Raw genomic sequence first — 9,234 nt, forward strand, 5'->3', positions numbered from 1 at the left:
TCTTTTTTTGAAACAGGGTCTCGCTGTATTGCCTAGGCTGGAGTGCTGTGGTGGGCTGACTGCATTGCTGCAGCCTCAAACTCCTGGGCTCAAGCCCGGGTGACAGAGAAAAAAAAAAAAAAAAAAAAAAAAAAAAAAAAAAGGGCTACAGGCTCCTGGGCTCTACGCTTGGGGATTCTGATTCTATCAATCTGTTTTATTTTGTTTTTCTTTTGTAGAGACAGAGTCTCGTGCTGTTGCCCAGGCTGAAGTGCAATGATACAATCATAGCTCACTGCAGCCTCTACCTCCCAGATTCAAGCAATCCTCCTTCCTCAGCCTCCTAAGTATCTGGGATCCTAGGTGCAAGTCACCACACCCAGCTATTTTGTGTCGTGTGTATGGTGTGTGTGTGTCTTTTGGTAGAAACGGGAGTCTCACTGTGTTGCCCAGGCTGGTCTCGAACTCCTGGCCTCTCAAAGTGCTGGGACTGCAGACGTAAGCCACTGCACCTGGCCCTGTTTTGGGGTTTAACACACTCCCCATGTGCTTCTGATGTGTAATCAGGTTTGGGAACCTCTGCTTTAGGCTAAAATCTCCACCTGCTTTCCCGTCTCGCCAGGTAGTTCCACTTCCTGCAGTCTGTGGGTGAGCGTCTTGCCTCACGCACAGGAAAGAAGTATGTGTTCTATCTCACCAAAGAGACTGAATGCAAGTTCCAGAGCATTCTGACCAGCACACTGACATGTCTGAAGGTGAAATGGAAATGAGCACTGCTTGGCATTATACATACTATACACCCTTTCTGTCTTCTACGAGATTGGAAATGAAAACAGAAAAGCCATATTAATGTGACTTATCAGCACAGGATAAATACTCTTAACGAATGGGCAATTGAAAAGGGGACGATGGGGACAGGAGGGCTGACATTGGGGACACCACCAATATCTTTCATGTGACTCAGGCCATGATTTTGTTCTTAGGCAGCTCAGCAGTTTGTCTCAAAACACACCAAGAGTGAATCCTGCCAACCATAAAAATAAGCAAGTTCACACATAAGGGCCTGAAATAAATCCTTTTTAAATTGAACTGAACTGAATCAAATTCACCTATCCAGGCAGTGGCGAACCTTGAAAACAAATTACAAATAAGTTGAGAAACGAGAATGAATTTCCAAACTCCAACACGTGTGCTAGAATTGCATGAGATTCTACATCTTTGAGGAACAGAAGGTAAATCAAGGAGGAAGAGGGCAAGATCTTCAACTGTTTGAAAGAAGGACCTTTGTTCTCCTCGCAGAGGAGAGGTGGGCGCGGGTTGGAAGAAGAGAGAATTGCATTAGGAAATGTGAGCGGGGCTGGCGCAAGGGCCCTTGTGCTGCTGAGAATGTTTCCTGGTTCGATTGTTTCAGGAAAGCATTTGCAAAGTTAGCTGGATTCACTCCAGATGACCCAGTAGTGTGGTTTTGAAAGTACTGAGAATGCAGAAATCAATTGAATACATCCCTTAGGTCTTGAGGATACCAAGCCTTTATTCCCCAGTGAATGTTGCAGGAAGCTCTGAGATCAGAGCTTGTGGGGATCACAGAGCTAAGGGGAACACATAGGGTGTAGCCCAGCCCACAGTGACTTCAGGAAGCCATTTTTCTCAACTTCTATAATTCAGCTTTGGCTGGATGTGGTGGCTCATGCCTGTGATCCCAGCACTTTGGGAAGTGGAAGTAGGAGAATCACCTGAAGCCAGAAGTTCAAGACAGCCTGGGCAACAAAGTGAGACCCCCTGTGTCTACCAACAAAAATAAAAATAAAATAAACAGAATACAGCTTTGGAGACAATTTTTTGAGTGATTATTTTTTTTCCTTTTCTTTTTTTTTTTTTGTGTTTGAGACAGAGTCTCGCCGGGACACCCAGGCTGGAGTGCAATGGCACGATGTCGGCTCACTGCAACCTCTGCCTCCCAGGTTCAAGCAATTCTCCTGCCTCAACCAGCTGAGCAGCTGGGATTACAGGAGCCTGCCACCACGCCCAGCTAATTTTTGTATTTTTAGTAGAGACGGGGTTTTACCATATTGGCCAGGCTGGTCTCAAACTCCTGACTTCAAGTGATCCACCTGCCTTGGCCTCACAAAGTGCTGGGATTACAGGCATGAGCCACCGTGCCAGGCCTTTGAGTGACTATTTTGTCAACCAATCCAAGGATGATACATAACTAATATGATGCCTAGGAGGAAAGTTGATTCCTGACATGCAAAGGACACCTTGGGAATTGGCTTAAAGGGCTCAAGGAGCCTGGTGGAAAAGAACTGCAGGCTTCCAGAATCAGGGCTGATGGAGCGATCCTGGCCCCCAAAAATAGGCATCCAGGAAAGGTGGATCTTGGTCCTCAACTGGTGCTTGGTAAAAGTCACCTTAGCTACAGAGGCTGATGAAAGAGAAATGGAACAGTGACCACAAGAGAACAAAGAACTGAGTTAAAGTCCCAAGAAACAATTTTTGCAGTGATGAGCCAAAGAGGAGACCCCAGGCACTGGGCAGAAGTTTGGGCTTTTTGTTTATTTAACTCTAAATAGTTCAGGCTGGGCCCAGTGGCTCACATCTGTAATCCTGGCTCTTCGCGAGGCTAAGGCGGGAGGATCCCTTGAGGCTAGGAACTTGAGAGCAACCTGGGCAACAGAGTGAGACTTCGTCTCTGCAAAGAACAATAAAAAACTTAGCTGGGTGGGGCAGCCTGTAGTCCCAGCCATTTGGGAGGCTGACGTGGGAGGATAGCTTGAAACCAGGAGTTTGAGGCTGCACTGAGCAATTACTGCATACTGCTGCACTCCAGCGTGGGCAACAGAGCAAGACCCTGTCTCTAATAATAAAAATAAAATAAAATAACTCTGAGCAGTTCAGCCCATTTGGCACACACATGTGCATGCAGGCACGTGCACACACAGACACACACATACACACACAGCCGGTCCCACCACTGAGGGCAAACTGGCTACAGGCCAGGTGAGCAATCCCAGACCCTCCTGACTGCCTTCCATTCTGTCCCCTGGAAATGTCTGGCTGGATCTGTGTCCAGGAAATCCAGGCGAGATCCCTAATCCAGGGAGATGACTGTTCCATGTGCAGCCGGCAAGGCACCCCCCTCCCAAGGAGCCACCTAATGAAAACCTCATGTGTCAACTTGGGTTGCACAGACAAACCCAGGCTAATTCCAGCCGGGCCTCGTGCCGAAGGTATGACCTCACTGTCGGGCAAAGCGGCAGGGACCCCAGAGAAAGAAAAATTGGTGTGTGGGCCAGACCTGCTTCTAATCACAGCCAGCTGGGATGGATAGAGGCACCGTTGCCATCCCGCCTGCCCAATACCAGGGTGTACAGACCAGGAGGCATGATCATCCTATAGCAAAGAATCCTAAGCTTTGCCCCAAACACTCCTTTTTCTTTTTCTTTTTTCTTTTTTTTTTTTGTTTTGGCGTCATCCACATACTAGGTTGGTGAGATTACTTTTGCACCAACCTAATAAAAATCTCTGCCATTCCACATGTTCCACACCAAAGAGAAACTTAATTAGGTAGGCTCGAATCTCCGGAGGATTCCCAGTTACAGAAGCGAGGAAGGAAGGATATAATTAGAACCTAATTTTTTTTTTCTTAGCAGAACAGCTGAAAAGATCCCACTAAGAGAAGGACAATTAAATGCAGTCATTCCATCCATAACCCAGAACCTGGTACCTGAGAAGTTTCACTCATTGGCAAAGTGAAATTGGCAAAATACCTTCAAGACATGCACTTCAACCTCAGACTGGGCATTTTTCATTTAGCTCTTTTCACACTTAGGGATCGTAGAAATTTTTGTGGCGGCAATGCCTGTAGCCTACACTGATGCATATTTTCATGGATTTTGTACTAAATCTTTTGCAGGCAACAAAACAAAACTTCAAGGAAGCTGAGCTTCAAAAATAAATAAATGTGCTTTTACCTGATGGGTCACCATGAAATAGTCGATGACTTGGGTTGTTGTTAAAGGAATGAATAGAAATCCGCTGCAAGATTTGCTCAGAAGTTCTGCTTTCGGCGTTGGTAGCTGAGTATGATGAGTTGCAAATAAATTGGTGAAACCTGAAGTCTCTTAAACCGCATCCCAGATGCCTGAGCCCTGATGAGCTCTTTGAACAATATCATCACATAAAGCCCTAAGGGACTCCAAGCTCTCATGAAATCAGGGAAAATTTGCAATAATCTAAAAATTTCCCCACAAGCTGGGGTCCAAAGAGAGAATATACAAACAAGCATGAACTTGGGGCTGAAGACGCTTAAATCTTTTTTTATTTTTTTGTTTTTTGGGTTTTTTTTTTTAGAGACAAGGGTCTAGCTCTATTACCCAGATGGGAGTACAGTGGCGTAATCATAGCTTACCGCAGTCTTGAACTCCTAGGCTCCAGCGATCCTCCTGCCTCAGTCTCCCAACTAGCTGGGATTACAGATGTGCACCACTATGCCCAGCTAATTTTTTCTATTTTTGCAGAGACAGGTTTTCACTATGCTGCTCAGACTGGTCTCAAATTCCTGGCCTTAAGCAGTCATCCTACCTTGGCCTCCCAAAGTGCTGGGACTACAAAATGTGGGCCACGGTACCCAGCAAGATCCTTAAATCTTATAGGAATAACTCTCCCACAATTATAGGAATAACTTCCAGACATAGCTAGGAATAACACTCTACAAGAAAAATGAGCCCTTCCTGTGTGTAAAAAAGTTGCTAATTGCTAATTCCATTCACATTTAGTCCATTTGACTAGGATTTTTGTTTGTTTCTTTAGACAGGGTCTTGCCTTGTTGCCCAGGCTGGAGTGTAGTGGCGCAATCTCAGCTCACTGCAATCTCTGCCTCCTGGGTTCAAGCGATTCTCGTGCCTTAGCCTCCTGAGTAGCTGAGATTACAGGCACGTGCAACCATACCTGGCTAATTGTTTTGTATTTTTAGTACAGACGGAATTTCACCATGTTGGTGAGGCTGGTCTCAAACTCCTGACCTCAGATGATCCGCCCGCCTCAGCCTCCGATTACAGGTGCGATTGACTAGGTTTTATTACAAGAGTTGTGTGAGCAGAGTCAAAGACCCAAAGCCTTCTTAGTTCCAGAAACAGAGGTACAGGTTAAGACTTTTCTCATTTTAAGTAGGAAATTTTTTTCCTCTAAATGTATCTCTGAGATAATGATGGAAGTCACTGGAAGTAAGATCTTGCTGGAAAAGGTGTGCTTTGCTTCAGCTTTTCAGAAATATCTCTAAAATATAAAGCAAGGTCGAATCAGGCCTACAAAGACATGGTGAGTCACCAGCAATCAGAATCGGGAGAACAAGCTGGGAACCACTCATACAACTGAATACCCTGGATAAAACATCTCTATCTCGAACCAGAAAATAAATGTCTACAGCTGCACTTGGCGGTTGGCCCTAGGGTCCATTCACCATATGGTCACCCTTATTATCATCCTCCCAACAAGTCCAGCAAGATAACAGGCGAGAACCATGCTCTTGCAACTAGCCTGCAGGCCGAGCAATCATCTCCTTATCATAACCTTGGTCTGTTCTTCCAAAGAGACTTCCTGCCCATCTCCTCTGTCCTTGCTTCTTGGTGTATATCTCATGCTCAACCTAGGGATACCAAAAGCCCAATCCTCTGGTGCCTGATGCCTAGAATTACGCTGCTTCTCAGAGGGGAATGGTGTGTGTTAACAAAACAAGCAAAGAGGCCTCCTTCCTGGACCTTTATCTAAGGCAAGATCTAGCTGGTTTGGGATAAAACTTAGGGTTCTAGAATAGGAAAGAACCTTAAAGATTATCAAATCCAGTCATTTTTCAAAGCTTATTTTATTTTACTTTATTTTTGAGATGGAGTTTTGCTCTGTCACCCAGGCTGGAGTGCAATGGCACAATCTCGGCTCACCACAACCTCCACCTCCTGGGTTCAAGGGATTCTCCTGCCTCAGCCTCCTGAGTAGCTGGGATTACAGACATGTGCCACCATGCCCGGCTAATTTTGTATTTTTGTTAGAGACAAGGTTTCTCTATGTTGATCAGGCTGGTCTTGAACTCCCGACCTGAGGTGATCTGCCTGCCTCGGCCTGCCAAAGTGCTAGGATACAGGTGTGAGCCACTGTGCCCAGCCCATTTTTCAAAGCTTTTTAAACATTATGAGGGCTGGGCACGATGGCTCACACCTGTAATCCCAGCACTTTGGGAGGCTGAGGTGGGTGGATCACTTGAGCTCAGGAATTCGAGACCAGCCTGGCCAACATGGTGAAACCCCATCTCTAATAAAATACAAAAATTAGCCAGGCGTGGCGGCACACGTCTACAACCCCAGCTACTCAGGAGGCTGAGGCAGGAGAATCGCTTCAATCTGGGAGATGGAGGTTGCAGTGAGCCAAGATCATGCCACTGAATTCCAGCCTGGGCGTAAGACAGAGTGAGACTCTGTCACAAATTAAAGAAACACTACAAGGTTGTATTTTTTCCAGCGAGGTTGTATGCGGAAATTCAGTAAATAAAAAACAGACATAAAACAAGCTGTTATGTCCATACAGTGGAATAGGAATATGGCCATCAAAAGAAATGAAGTCATGATAAATGCTACCACACAGGTGAACCTTGGAAACACTATAGTAAGTGAGAGAAGCTACTCACAAAGGAAGGCAAATTATATGATTCCATTTATAGAAAATGTCCAGCAGAACCAACCACAGAGACAGAAAGTGGAGAAGTGCTTGTGTAGGGCTTGGGGAAATACGGGGATTGAGAGGTGACGGCTAAGAGGCGCAAGGTTTTGTCCGGATGCAGTGGCTCACACCTGTAATTCCAACACTTTGGGAGGCCAAGGCGGGCGGATCACAAGGTCAAGAGATCGAGACCATCCTGGCCACCATGGTGAAACCCCGTCTCTACTAAAAATACAAAAATTAGTTGGGTGTGGTGGCGGGCGCCTGTAGTCCCAGCTACCCGGGAGGCTGAGGCAGGAGAACTGCTTAAACCTGGGAGGCGCAGGTTGCAGCGAGCAGAGATGGCACCACTGCACTCCAGCCTGGTGACAGAGCGAGACTCCGTCAAAAAAAAAAAAAAAAAAAGTGAGATGCAAGGTTTCTTTTTGGAGCAATGAAAATGTTCTAAAATCAACTGTGGCATGTGTTGCACAAATCTGTGCATCTAGCCTGGCCTGGCTGACCTGGCAGAACCCCTACATGCTCCTCCTGGATAAGCCTGCCAATCACCTGGATATTGAGACCATGAATGCCCTGGCAGATGCCATCAATGAGTTTGAGGGTGGTATGAAGCCAGTCAGTTCTGACTTTGGACTCATTCAGCAAGTGAGGTCCTGGCCGGGTGTGAGGCACAGCAGAGAGTGTCTAGGTGGTTGGGTGGAGCAGTCATGGCGTATGAAGGGGCGTAGTACTTGCTTACTGAATTAAGACAAGGGGCTCAGGGTGTAGACACAGGTGGCGAGGACCAGATCTTATGGCTCTACTTATGGGGCTACTTTGAAAGCCTTAACTGAAACACTTCATATCTTCAGTAGCTACTTGGAGATGTTAACCAACTTGGGATTATTGAGCCAAATGGAGCAGAGAGTTGGGTAGAAAACAGGGTGCTTTTGCTACTAGTCCCAAGATTCTTCAATCCAAAAATAGGATTCTGCTAAGAAGGGTGTGGACTAGATAGGGGACTGCCACAGTCATCAGAGAATAAGCTGCAGGTCATTTCTCTGAAGCTTTGGAGAAGATGGAAGTTGGGTAAAAAAGAAAAAAAAAACAAAAGGAGGCTAAGAGCGAAGCCTCTGAACAGATCTGGACAATGGGAACATCCAGAGAGAAGGAAGTGACAATGGGAATGATACAGTAGCTCCAGCTCAGAAGACTCCAAAGCCTGCGGGTTATGGTGTCCTTGGGATAGACCATCCCAAAGAACTTAGAGGCAAGGAGGCAGTCTGCAGACATGGGCGTGCAGGGTAGGGCAGGAAGATAATGCAGTTTTCTTCCTAGAAGCCCCTTCCATCAGTCTGCTAGGCAGGAATGCGGACAGTGACTGGCCCAGGATTAAGTCTAGGATTTGTTTTCCAGGTTGCACAGGAAATGCGGGTCTGTGGGAAGCAGAGACACTGACTGGCCTGGAGACATCCTGGCCAACAGGGAACACCTCAAGTCGAAGCTGGTACATGAGAATCCCCAGCTCACCAGAAGGACGCACAACACGTGAGCCCTCTGGTCTCGGGTTAGGACCTCCGTCTGGAGACCAACAGCTGCTTCCCACTGACCAGTCTCTCAGACAACATAGAGAAGTGGTTCCCTAGGGCTTGCGGGGACGGGGGGATTGGGAGGTGATGGCTAGGAGATGTGAGAATCCTTTTTGGAGTGATGAAGGTGTTATTTTATTTTCCTTCAACTTTTATTTTAAGTTCCGGGGTCTGTGTGCAGGATGTGCAGGTTTGTTACCTAGGTAAACGTGTGCCATGGTGGTTTGCTGCACAGATCAACCCATCACCTTGGTATTAAGCCCAGCACCCATTAGCTATTCTTCCTGATGCTCTCCCTCCCCACCCCCAGCAGGCCCCAGTGTGTGTTGTTCCCCACTATGTTCTCATCATTCAACTCCCACTTATAAGTGAGAAAAAGCACAGGTATCTTGGAACCTAAAATAATATACATTTTAGGCCAGGCGCGCTGGCTCACACCTGTAATCCCAGCACTTTGGGAGGCCAAGGTGAGATCAGGAGACCAAGACCATCCTGGCCAACATGGTGAAACTCCATCTCTACTAAAAACACAAAAATTAGTCAGTTGTGGTGGCGGGCGCCTGTAGTCCCAGCTACTCTGGAGGCTGAGGCAGGAGAATCGCTTGAACCCGGGAGGTGGAGGTTGCAGTGAGTCGAGATTGTGTCACTGCACTCCAGCCTGGGTGACAGAGCGAGACTCCATCTCAAAAACAAATAAATAAATAAAATACAATTAAAAATAAAAATTAAATTAAAATAAGATAAAAATGTTAAAATAGACTTGTCATGAAAAAAGAAAAAAGGTGAGAACATGTGGTGCTTGGCTTTCTGTACCTGTGTTAGTTTGCTGAGGATAATGGCTTCCAACTAAAATCCGTTGTGGCATTGGTTTAACAAATCTGTGACTCTCCTCTGGCTACACTGGGGCTACACTCCTGCAGTGCGGCAGCACTGCTCCTACGGCACCTCCCCTGCCCCTCCACCTGCCTTAGCTGCACTC

General features: G+C 46.5%; 1 protein-coding gene across 3 annotated transcripts in view; it reads right to left on the reverse strand.

Moving 5' to 3' along the window:
- Nucleotides 1-9,234, reverse strand: part of CALN1 (calneuron 1) — a 683,678-nt gene that overhangs the window by 341,443 nt on the left and 333,001 nt on the right. The window lies entirely within an intron of this gene.

This window comes from Colobus angolensis, unplaced genomic scaffold, assembly GCF_000951035.1.
Source record: "Colobus angolensis palliatus isolate OR3802 unplaced genomic scaffold, Cang.pa_1.0 Scaffold122, whole genome shotgun sequence".
Taxonomy (NCBI): domain Eukaryota; kingdom Metazoa; phylum Chordata; class Mammalia; order Primates; family Cercopithecidae; genus Colobus; species Colobus angolensis.